The following is a 12,762-nucleotide window of genomic DNA, read 5'->3' on the forward strand; positions in this document are numbered from 1 at the left end:
GGCCTGTGGACAGCCGCCAGGCGAACACCCCTCCTGGGCAGGAGAGGCGCAGGACGATCGGGTCCAGCTGCGGGTCCCCCGGAATCTTTTGTATTTTTTCTAAATAGAAGAAATCAGTGTTTGTTCACAGGTAAATTTAAATTGTAACGTGTTGACCAGTGATGATTAACTTTTGAAGTTAGGCTGTTTGGCAAGTTTTATCATGTTTGGTTATTATTTTAAATACAAAATAATGTCATTTAATGTCCAATTTGATACATATTGGCAAATACTTATGACTGTGTAATTGTTACTACATGCAAAATACAAAATATTAATTAATAAAGATGTTCTATCATGTCACTTTTTAATAACCTCAGCTCGCCCCTAGCCAGACAACTTCTGTGCTATTAAAAGTTTCAAAAAGTTCATCAATAATTTAAACCTAACTTTTATTGAATTATCAGTTATTTTAAGGCTATCCTAGAATTCTGAATATCTAATTGATGACTGGTATATATATATATATATATATATATATATATATATATATATATATATTGTAGTGAATATATATATACCAAAATATTTTATAGTGAATATATAGATAGATAGATAGATAGATAGATAGATAGATAGATAGATAGATAGATAGTCAATATTGAATAAGTTCCTGAACTATCTTCCTTCTTGGGAATGAGTCATTTTATTATTTATATGCAAGTAATTTTGTGTTTTCTCTACACACCTAATATCTTTTGAGTACTAAAGCAATGAGTAATACCGTAAAGTATCCACCAAAATTACAGCCAATGGATTTTAAGATTTGTTCATAGTCTCTTCTCAAAGAGAAATAGTGAATGTTTAGAATCCCTGGGGTATAATAGCTTTTTAATGAAAAATGGCACATTGACGTGGAGATGTTCTTGAATTTTCACTGCTGCAGGCATCATCAGGAATGAAGTGTCAGAGTAATTAAGTAATCATCTCAATGTACTTATCTTTTCAAATTTATCTTTAGTTATTGCTCTAAGAAGCAGGATGTCTACTCCTAATTCAAGAAATAACTTCTGATAAAATGCAGACGTCTTTCAACTATATTGGATCAACTTACTGTATTTAGCTTATTTCAATGAGCAAAACTTAATTATAGTTTTATAGTAATATGTGTTGCGGACTTGTCTGTTTTGCTCGTTTGTATTTTATAAGATTTGACAGGTAAAACAGCTTTCTGTGTGTGAATGTTTAACAATATTTTTCTCAATCTGTGTTTCTGTTCAAATCCTTTCCCTTAAGGATTAAAAACTACTTTTAGAACAGTTGTTAAATCAGTGAAGAGCAAGAAGTGATGGGTTGCCTTATATTAATTTTATCAGAACTGTTTATATTCTTTCTACAGAGGGTACTTAAATGGTATCAGGGTTCTAATTTAAAATGTTTTCTCTTGTAACTCTTTAAATACTGTTCATTTCTCCTGAACTCTGCTTTCCATGAGTATTCTATAAGTATTCATGTTGTGGTCACTCATTACAATAGTGAAAACTGACATTTTCCTTTTGTTCTAGGATTTCAGTGACCTTACAATATCTAAGGTACAGATTGTATTTTATTTACCACGCATGGGTAAATTGAAAATTTTCCAAAATATACACTTAATACTTTTCAAAATTGCCAGGTATTTCTAAAATTATTGTTTGTTTAAAATACTTTTCAGTACTAATTTATTTTTCTAAAAATCAAAATTACTCATGTCAGATGCATTGATATAGTTGAGTCTACAGCAAATAAGAGATTTTTCTTTTTAATATTTCCCCCTTTTCAGTTTAGTAGAAGTAGAAACAGAAATTAGAGAAGCCTATGTGAAAAGCAAGATATTTGTATAGTGAACCCATAACAAAGCACTATCCTTTAGAGCAGAAATACTGCACTTTTTAGGGAACACATTGTTAGCATCCATCTATGCTAGAACATGTTGTGGATAGCCCTGGGGCTAATTTTATTTTATGTTAGTCCTGTTCTCCTGTGAAGGGCTGCAAACAAGGAATGAGTAAGTACTGAGGAAATTTCCTGTAAACCTTCCCACTGATGATTGGGCAGATAAAAGGGAGGGTAGAGCCAAAGGTGGGGAGAAAGAGGAGAAAATGGAAGAGGGAGAGGATGTAGAGGAGGAAGAAGAAGAAAAGCAGAGCAGAAGCACATGGCCTGGAGAAACTGCAAGTTCTAAGGGGGTCTCATAGATGTGGAAGATGGTAGTATAGTGGTAGATCTTTCCAATCTAGGCACACAGCATGTATTCATATTCATTGTATCATGTTTTCATTGCTGGGGCATATTTGGGATGAATGGAGTTATTGCAACAAGAATGTTAAGATTTTGTGAGAGATGTAATGTTGACCATGATGTGGAAATATCTATATCTCTGTTGCCATGGTTTCTTCATTTATGTGTATTATGTAACAGTAGAGTGTCCAAATAATACAGCTGCTTGCTGTATATCCTTTTTCATATTTGCTTATCCATGGTATTCATTTCTATATTTTAACCATAATTAACTATTTTTCAATGATCTAGGTGTATGTTGATATTTATTTTATATGTTGTTTTCATTTTGTCTTAGTTGCTTTATATTGCTGTGCTAAAATCATGTATGAAAAGCAACTTAAAAGAGAGAGAGGGATTATTTTGGTTTCCCATTCTAGAGGGACAGTATAGAGTGGCATGTAAAACATGCCTGCAGGCAGGAAGAACACAGTGGAAGAACACATTACCACCACAATGAGGAAGCAGAGATACAAGAGAAGTGGGGCCAAGCTTTAAAGCTACAAGGCCCGTTTGCAGTGACCTACATCCTTCATCCTTCAGAAAGTTCCATCTTTTAAAGGTCCACAACCTTCCCCAAAGCACCACTAAATGGGGATCAGGTATTAATATACGTGCTGCGGCATGACAGTTTATATTAATAGCACAAATGCGTGTCTTCTTTTAATAAGGTACATTGTAGCCATGAATGCACCAGAACTAATTTTCAAATAATATAATTACTTCTCATGGGACACCTAGTCTATCTTCTAAAAATTATGGAATTCTACTGTGACTTTATACCAAGATTTAATAAGGTAGTCCATGAACTCAATTTCACCCACAGGTTATGTTTAGCATTTTTGATCGCTTGGGTATTTTCTGAGTGGGCAGTGGCTATCTTATCATGGGTCTTAAGTGTGTTCTGAAGGCTTTTCTTGAAACAGATGTGAGGAAGCAGGTAGATTCCATAGGCAATTATAAATAACTTGATAGTTTAACATTTGTATTTGTTTTTGCACATCTGAAGATATTCAAAATTAATGTTTTTCTGGTTATGAAGGACCCAGATTTCTACTAGCTGTGTTCAAAAAGATTTTGTCCTGTCTTCCATACCATCGGGCTCCTGAAAATAATGCATACAGTATTATTTCCATTTTTTCTGAAAAATACATTTTGCTAGGCTATATCTATCAAATATCCATGATACTTACATGGTGAATAATGATAAGCTTTTGTCATTTAGAGAGCAGAAATAATAAATTTCTTGAAGAATGCATGTTTATCATGTATAAATACTAGAATATTAAGAGTTTATGTCAGATATAGCTATAGTGACCATGGTAAGGAAACACCTACATCACTGTAGCCAGAGTTTCTCTGTTCATATTCCTATTGTGTGACAGGAGACTGCCTAAAGAGTATAATACATGGCTGTATGTGGATGACGGTATAGCTTCAGAGGCTATCAGGAAAAAAAGTTCTCAAAGCAAAGTCACTGATCCTCCGGTTCTCCACAGCACACTTACTGTGAAGTATATAGAAATATTGGAACAGCATTTGCTATAATTTCCAAGTCCTGAAGAATTCTTTCCCTTTTTAAGTTTTTTAAAATTTATTCTTTAATCTTTTTTTATATTCCAGACTTTATCTCCCTCCCGGTTCACCCTTTGACTGTTCCACATCCCATACTGCCTCCCCCTGCAACCCCCCTCTCCAAAAGGATGTCCCAAACATCCACCCCTGCCTTACCAGACTTCTCCACTCCCTGAGGCCTCAACTCTCTTGAGGGTTAGGTGCATCTTTTCTGATTAAGTTCAAATCCAGCAGCCCTCTGCTACTTATGTGTTAGGGGATCATATCAGCTGGTGTATATTGCATGGTTGGTGGCCAGTATCATCAACTCAGAGCCCAAGTTAGTTGAGACTGCTCATTTTCATAAAGAGTCAACTTCCTCCTCAGCTTCCTCCAGCCTTTCCCTAATTCAACCACAGGGGTCAGCAGCTTCTGTCCATTTGGTTGTTTGGGTGTAAATATCTGCCTCTGACTATTTCAGTTGTTTTTTGGGTCTTTCGGAGGGCAGTCATGATAGGCCCATTTTTGTGAGCACACCAAAGCATCAGTAATAGTGTCAGATGTTGGGGTAGATCCCAGTTTGGGCCTGTTACTGGACCTCTTTTTCCTTAGAGAGAAAGGGACAAAGTAAAGGTTTGGGTGATGCATTATTATTTTGGAAATATAATTACAAGTAAAAGGAGTGAGGAGAAAGTTAGAGTAGGAGAATAAGACAGATTTAGATGGATGTCTTATAATTAGTCTGTCACCTAGAATTGTTTAAGATTGGTTAATACTTAGTGCTACCTTGTTTAAACTTGAGACAAACTTCTGATAGACCATATAAAGGCTACACATGATTGCATCCATGGGTCACCCATGTAAGGTGAGTAAAGAGGATAAGCCCACAAGACTTCTATCTACAGGCTCCTACAACATTGTACATTTTTTTCCTCAATTAGGTATTAAACCATTGCACATGAAATTGCCACAAATTGGTTTGTATTGTGTCTCATGTGTTTCCACCATTGGAAATTCACTAGGCAGATGGAGCCAAGGGTCCAGTTTGGCATTAGGGTCCCTTTAGCTACTGTCTGTATGAGTTTTGTCGAAGCCCATATTCTAGCTTTTTGATTAATACTGAAAAGATGAAGTGTAATATAAGAAACATCCTCTGTCAACAGAAATGTAAATAAAGTCCAAATTGCTCACAGAAAAAGTTGAATGGGTGAGCAGAAAGTTTAAAAAAAAGAAAAAGAAAGTTTGTTAAGAAACAAAATATCGGAGTATGTTGTTGGATAGTGCCTTCTAATATCATCAGAAGATTCACCCATAAAGTCTTAACAACATGACTGCTCAAACACAAGTTAAGCAAGGACACCAATGAACATGCAAAACATGATAGGGGAAACCCTGAGACTTGAATCCAACACAAAGAACTACTGGCAACTGAGGAAAGACAGGAGTAAGAAAGGTAGTCCTTCCCAGGGAAGAGCACACCAATTGTTTTCCCAGTCCCAAATAGTCAGCCCAGACAATAGACATACAACAAACAAGAGGGTTTATAAATAAGAGCATCTATGTATATACAGACAAATACAAGTATACATTCAATAGCAATGAAGAAAGACAACATGCATTTGAGGAGAGTGGGAAGAGGATACAGAACTTTTGAAGGGAGGAAAAAGAAGTATGAAATGCAATTATACTGTAATATCTAAACAATAAAAATAAATAAAGCAAACAGGTTCCTGAAGAGGCTCACAGCAACCTAATAACCCCTATTATGTGAAAAATGAACGTATAAAGACTTCTTTTGAACATATTAGCAGTAACATGCCTCTCATCTACAAAAGCCATATGGTAAGATCGCATAGAAAATAGCAGTAGTTCATAGTGGTGGTCTGTTTCTCCATGTGCTAGATATGGTTTTGTAATAACTATAGGAGATTTGGAATGAAGCAGCAAATGCCAGAGCCAGAAAATACTTTCTTTCATATTACTTTTACTTTCTTTCCATTATGTAGTTTGATTTTCTTTTAAATATCTAACCCTTAAATTATTTTGTATAGTCTTCATTTTTTTTGGCGTGAAAACCCCTGAAAGGCTTTTTAAATAGACTGTGTCTCTCTTCTTTTCCTTTTTTTAATTAATAACTTATGTGTTTATATTTCAAATGTTAACCCTTTTCCCAGTTTCTCCTCTGGAAACCCCCCTCTCATACCCCCTCCCCCTGCTTCTATGAGAATGCTCCCCCTCTCACCCACCCACTCCCACCTCATAGCCCTGGCATTCCCCTACACTGGGGAATTGAGCCTTCATAGGAGCAAGGGCTTATCCTCCTATTGATGCCAGATAATGCCATCCTCTGCTACATATGTGGCTAGAGTCTACGGTCTTTGTCTCTTTCTGTCCATTCTCAGGACACACTGTATTCCAGACATTTTTTTAATTGTCCCTAAGGTCTCCACCATCTTTCCAATAACTTCCTGATTCTTCCCTCCCTGCACAACAGCTCTTACTATTTTCTCACACTTCTGTGAACCAGATAAGATATTATGCCTCTACTGTATTGTTTCCTTGCATTTCATAATATCACCATAAGAAATACCTGACTTAGAGTATAATTTATAGTCAATGAAATACAGATATCTATAGAACTCAAATGTGTTTTTCAAAGTTAAGTTAACTTCCTGTTCACACTATAGGGTGTAAGTTCACACAGCTATACCTTTTTAAGTAAAACTCCCTTATAGAGTGGACTTTCTGAGTTCCACATTTTCATCCATTGCATTTTTATAGAAAAGGATGGTTCTCAAAATTCAATTAATTTTGTTGCCCTCATGTGGAATTAGAAAAATAAATGTTCACTTTGAATGCAATTTTAAATTTTATAATAATTAACTGCTTCTAGTTTTAAATATTTTCATTTATACATATTTATGTGCATATGTTCTATTTTTGTGACCTTGCCAAAAGAGGGCATTGGACTCCCTGGAACTGGAGTTACAATTGGTTGTGATGTAACTCATATATCTGTGACCTGAACTCAGGATTATTACTAATCACTCAGCCATTTATCACTCCAGCCTTACAGTCACAGTTTATAATAAACCATGATCTCTGTAATTTCACTACACACACACACACACACACACACACACACACACACACACACACACACAACCTACATATAACCACTGTCTGTGATATATCATTATATCATTACCCTGATGGGTTATATTGCCTTACTAAAAGTATAAACATTTTACTCTTTTAAGTTATATCTTAATTTTGTGACTGGGTGGTGCTATGTTCACAGAAGTCAGTACCCTAAGAGGCCAGAGGTATCAGGTTCCCCATGAAGTCAGAGTAACAGGTACTTGTGAACCACCTGTTGTGGGCAGGATATCGATCTCTGGTCCTCAGCAAGAGCAGTGTGTTATCTTCGAATCAGTAAGCTTCAGTAAGCATTGAGTTATCTTCGAATGTCCCTGCATTTCTCAGTTTTGTTATAAGATAGGTACTTCCATCAGCCTTTGTAATTTGAAATCTTTACTACTGAATTTGTTTTACCAATAATTACAGAAATATGTATTTTAATTTATTATTATTGTTTGTTAAATATATCTGTTATTCTCATTTTGTTACCAAGAAGATTAATTACTAACACATTTAATACATGATGAAGTTCAAACAATATTTTAAATATCTGACTCAGAGTAGGTTTCATCCAAGAAAAGAGTGACATTAGGTCATCAATTAATTTCCTCCATCCCTTAAATCAGATATCTAGTGCTGGAGAGTTAGAGCAGAGGCTAAGTACACTTGCTGTACTTTTGTTTTTGTTGTTTTTTTGTTTTATAAGACAGGGTTTCTCTGTATAGCCCTGACTGTCCTGGAACTCACTTCGTAGACCTGGCTGGCCTCAAACTCAGAGATCCACCTGCCTCTGCCTCCTGAGCACTGAGATTTGCAGCAAACCCCAAACTCTGACTGACAGAGACGGGGAAATACGACATAAATGCCAAGGAAGTTTTCTCAAACTTCTTTCCCAAACAGCTTTTTCCCACAGCATTCTCAAACAGCTTTATCAAAAACAACATTCTCCCTCCTCCCCCGGGGCACATCCTGTTTTTGTTTTTCATCAGTCCTCTGACCTAATCCCTCCCCCCTCTCCTGGATACAATCAGAGTTCAGCCAGGGAGGCCAGTGAATCATCAGGCAATAGCACAGGATCGTCCAAGTGCACAGGCTCAGGTTCTTGGTAAACAGGGATCAAGGGGCTTGGACACACCCACTACCCACATATCCCCCATTTTGTTTAATTAAAATGGCTCTGGGATCACATCTGTCTTAGGTTGCCCTCAACCATGTTACATCCTTACCTATCATTGGTGTTGTGAACTCATTTTCACCACCCTGTCTTAGGTTGGTATGCACATGTGAGAGTCTTACCTGTCATGGATTAATGATCCATCATACTGAGCCAAACGTGGGGTGAATTACCTGACTCTATAGCCACCATAGCTTGAGTCGGGGGTCATAGGTCGGCCTCCGCCCACCTGCGCATGCATACCATCCACCACAGCATCTCCAATCACTNCTGTAACGATAGTGGCTGTAATTCCAAAATCTCTCCTATTCCTTAGGAGCACTGACAACTGACCCTCCTGTACCTCCAGAGGCCAGGGTATGGCTGTGGGTATTCTGGTCACCATCACCAGGGGCGTCTAGTAGCATTAAAGCACTGAGACAAAAAGCATGTGATATTGGAGCATTCTAATTCAAAAGAACCAGTCCTATTACTAACTATAAAGAAAAAGGGAGGTACCATACGTACAGAAGTAAGTTTACAATTATTTCTCATAGAAAAGCACAGACTCCCCTTCAAGGATACATTAAACAAGGCATTGCAAAGAATCTGGGATAAACACCATCATCAACACTTAGGGGAACTGGTAGGGGAAGGGCCTTCACTATCCCTCATAACTCTCTCTTCTGAGCCATCTCCATACTTATCGGTAGATTTCTTTCTCCATGGTTGTGTCAAGCGTTCTGGCACCCAAAGGGGATTTTCTTGATCCTGTGGAAAGATGCACAGTGCTCCCTGTGTCCATACCAAAACCTGATCAGGGCCTTTCCATTGTCCAGTAAGGACGTCCTTCCATAAGAGACACAGATTTAGCAACATGTGGAGAGCAATGACAATCCACAGCAAAATGGCCATCAACCTCCAAATTTTAAAAATTAAGAATCCTTTTTAAATAGCTGCAGCCAACCCTTGATTAGTAAGAGGGGTATCCATGACATCTCTGCACATTCTTATCCAGACATCCATTGCCTTATTTTTGTAGGGTCATATGGCATCCCTGCAAGCCTTGTTTGCTTGTTCATAGGCTAATTGTTTGACGAGTGACATGGCTGCATCCACATCTGGGAAGACTCTACTTGCAGTCTCAACCATCCTGGCTAAAAATTTGGAGAAAGATTCTTTCTCCCCTTTAGACAAGCTGGATCCTAGATCTCCTGTTTCTGAAAGCATTCTCCATGCCCCGAGGGCACAATTATTAATTTGTTCATATACTTGTAGAGGATATCCTGTCTAGTTTTTCACAAAATTTCCTTGCCTCAGGAACATGTCTCCACTATCTGACGATTCCTCTGTACTCTCATCAGTACTCTCCTGTCTTTTAGCCTCCTTTCTTTTCTGCTGATTACTATCTTGAGACATAACTTCCTTTACTTCCTCTAATGCTTCTACCCCTTTTTCTATCTCAGCATTATACTTTCCACTCTCATCTGTCAGGCAAAATTTGACTAAATTCCAAATGGCTAGCATGCCCGACAGTAATAGGGTAATCTAATCCACAGCCTGCAAGTCTCAACCTAGTCGTTCCAAATATCAGGGGTTCACATATCCCTCTTCTAGAAGTCAGGGTGCCTCTTTATTGTTTCCAAAAATTTGTCTATAGTTTCATTTTTTAATTTAACTCCACTTCGTTTGAGAAGCCGCGCTGATGCAGCTTTTATTTTTACTTTTGAAGCGGCGGATCCCATGGCTTCTTTTGCCTTTGGGTCTGAGGTTTTCTGTCACTTTTGGAGGCTAGACTTTCCTAACTCCGTCCTACACTGGGAGCCTAACTTCATCCCTCCACTGGGGAGCCTCTTCCTAGTGCTAGATTAATTCTTACTTCTTTACTTTTAAATTCATCCCTCTACTGGGAGCCTAACTCAGTCCCATAATCCCGGGAGCTTAACTTGTGCCTATACTGGGAGATTAGCTTTGTCCCTCCACCGGGGAGCCTCTTCCTAGTGCTAGATTAATTCTTACTTACCATGGAACTCCCCCATAACTCCTTTTTCTCGTTCCAGCTCTTGCAGGAGTTCTGAAGTTTCTGCCTTTCCTTTTTCTAACTTCTTCCTCTTCTTTCTCCTTAGCCAACTGAACAGCTTCTAATTCAGCTTGTCATTACTTTTCTTTGGCTTCCTGTTCCTTCCACCTGTCTTCTGCTTTTGCTTTCTTTTCTGCTTCTTTCTTGGCCTTTTCTTCTTTTCTTCCTCACACAGGGCATCAGATGGCCTGTTCAGATTCCCCATATGGGCTACCAGATGCCTAAAACCCTGAACTCCGACTGGCAGAGACAGGGAAAAAAATGACACAAATGCCAAGGAAGGTTTCCCAAACTTCTTTCCCAAACACCTTTTTCCAACAGCATTCTCAAACAGCTTTTTCAAAAACAGCATTCTCCCTCTTACACCCCCCCCCCCGGCACATCCTGCTTTTGTTTTTCATCAGTTCTCTGACCTAATCCCTCCCTCCTCTCCTGGATACAATCAAAGTTCAGCCAGGGAGGCCAGTGACTCATTGGGCAGACATCACAGTATCCTTCAAGTGTGCAGGCTCAGGTTCTTGGTAAACAGGATTCATGGGACTTGGTCACACTCGTTCCCCACAGAGATTAAAGTCTTGCACCACCAAGTGTGGCTGAGACTTGAAGGTCTTATAATACAGATCTTTCACTTCCTTAGTTAGAGTCCCACCAAGGTATTTTATGTTATGTGTGACTAAGGTGTTGTTTCCCTAATTTCTTTCTCAGCCTGTTTAACCTTTGTGTAGAGAAAGGCCACTGATTTTTTTGAGTTAATTTTATATCCAGATACTGTACTGAAGTAGTTTATCAGGTTTAGGAGTTCTGTGGTGGAATTTTTAGGGTCACTTCTATACACCATATCATGTGTAAATAGTGATATTTTGACTTATTCCTTTCCAATTTGTATCCACTTGATCTCCTTATGTTGTCTAATTACTCTGGCTAGGAATTCAAGTACTATATTGAATAAGCAGGGAGAAAGTGTAAAGCCTTATCTAGTCCCTGATTTTAGTGAGATTGATTCAAGTTTCTCTCCATTTAGTTTGATGTTGGCTACTGGTTTGCTCTATATTGCTTATATTACGTTTCAGTGTGGGCCTTGAATTCCTGATCTTTCTAATCTTTATTATCCTAAAGGGATGTTGCATTGTGTCAAATGCTTTCTCAGCATCTAATGAGATGATTATGTGTTTTTTGTCTTTGAGTTTGTTTACATATTGGATTACATTGATGTATTTCTGTATATTAAACCATCCCTGCATCACTGGGAAGAAGCCTACTTTATCATGATGGATGATCCTTTTGATGTGTTCTTGGATTAGGTGTGCAAGTATTTTATTTAGTATTTTTGCATTGATATTCATAAGGGAAATTGATCTGAAGTTCTCTTTCTTTGTTGTGTCTTTATGTGGTTTGGGTGTCAGAGCAATTGTGGCTTCATAGAATGAATTGGGTAGAGTACCTTCTGATTCAATATTTTGGATTGGTTTGAGGAGAATTGGAATTTGGTCTTTTTTGAAGGTCTGATAGAATTCTGCACTAAACCCATCTAATCCTGGGCTTTTTTTGGTTGGGAGACTCTTCATGACTCCTTCTATTTCTTTAGCAGAAATGGGACTGTTTAAATAGTTAATGTGATCCTGATTTAATTTTGGTACCTGTTATCTGTCTAGGAAATTTTCTGTTTCATCCAGGTTTTCCAGTTTGGTTGAGTATAGCCTTTTGTAGTAGGACCTGATGATGTTTTGCATTTCCTCAGGGTCTGTTGTTATGTCTCCCTTTTCATTTCTGATTTTTCAATTAGGATGCTGTCCCTGTGCCCGCTAGTGTGTCTGGCTAAGGGTTTCTCTATCTTGTTGATTTTCTCAAAGAACCAGCTCCTAGTTTGGTTGATACTTTGTACAGTTCTTTTCATTTCCACTTGGTTGTTTTCAGCCCTAAGTTTGATTATTTCCTGCCATCTACTCCTTTTGGGTGAATTTGCTTCCTTTTGTTCTTGAGCTATTAGGCTGCTAGTATATTTTCTCTCTAGTATCTTTTGGAGACACTCAGGGCTATGAGTTTTCTTCTTTGGAATGCTGTCATTGTATCCCATAAGTTTGGGTATGTTGTTGCTTCATTTTCATTAAACTCTAAAGTCTTTAATCTCTTTCTTTATTTCTTCCTTGACCAACTCCTCATTGAATAGAGTGTTGTTCAGCTTCCACATGAATGTTTGTTTTCTATTATTTATGTTGTTAATGAAGATCAGGCTTAGTCCATGGTGATCAGATAGGATGCATGGGATAACTTCAATATTTTTGTATCTGTTGAGGCCTGTTTTATGACCAATTATATGGTCAATTTTGGAGGAGGTACCATGAGATACTAAGAAGAAGGTATATCCTTTTGTTTTAGGATAAAATGTTCTGTAGATACCTGTTAAATCCATTTGTTTCATAACTTCTGTTAGTTTCACTGTGTCTCTGTTTAGTTTCTGATTCCAGGATATGTCCATTGATGAGAGTGGGGTGTTGAAGATTCCACTGTTATTGTGTGTGGTGTAACGTGTCTTTGA

This window comes from Mus pahari, chromosome 9 (assembly GCF_900095145.1).
Source record: "Mus pahari chromosome 9, PAHARI_EIJ_v1.1, whole genome shotgun sequence".
Taxonomy (NCBI): Eukaryota; Metazoa; Chordata; class Mammalia; order Rodentia; family Muridae; genus Mus; species Mus pahari.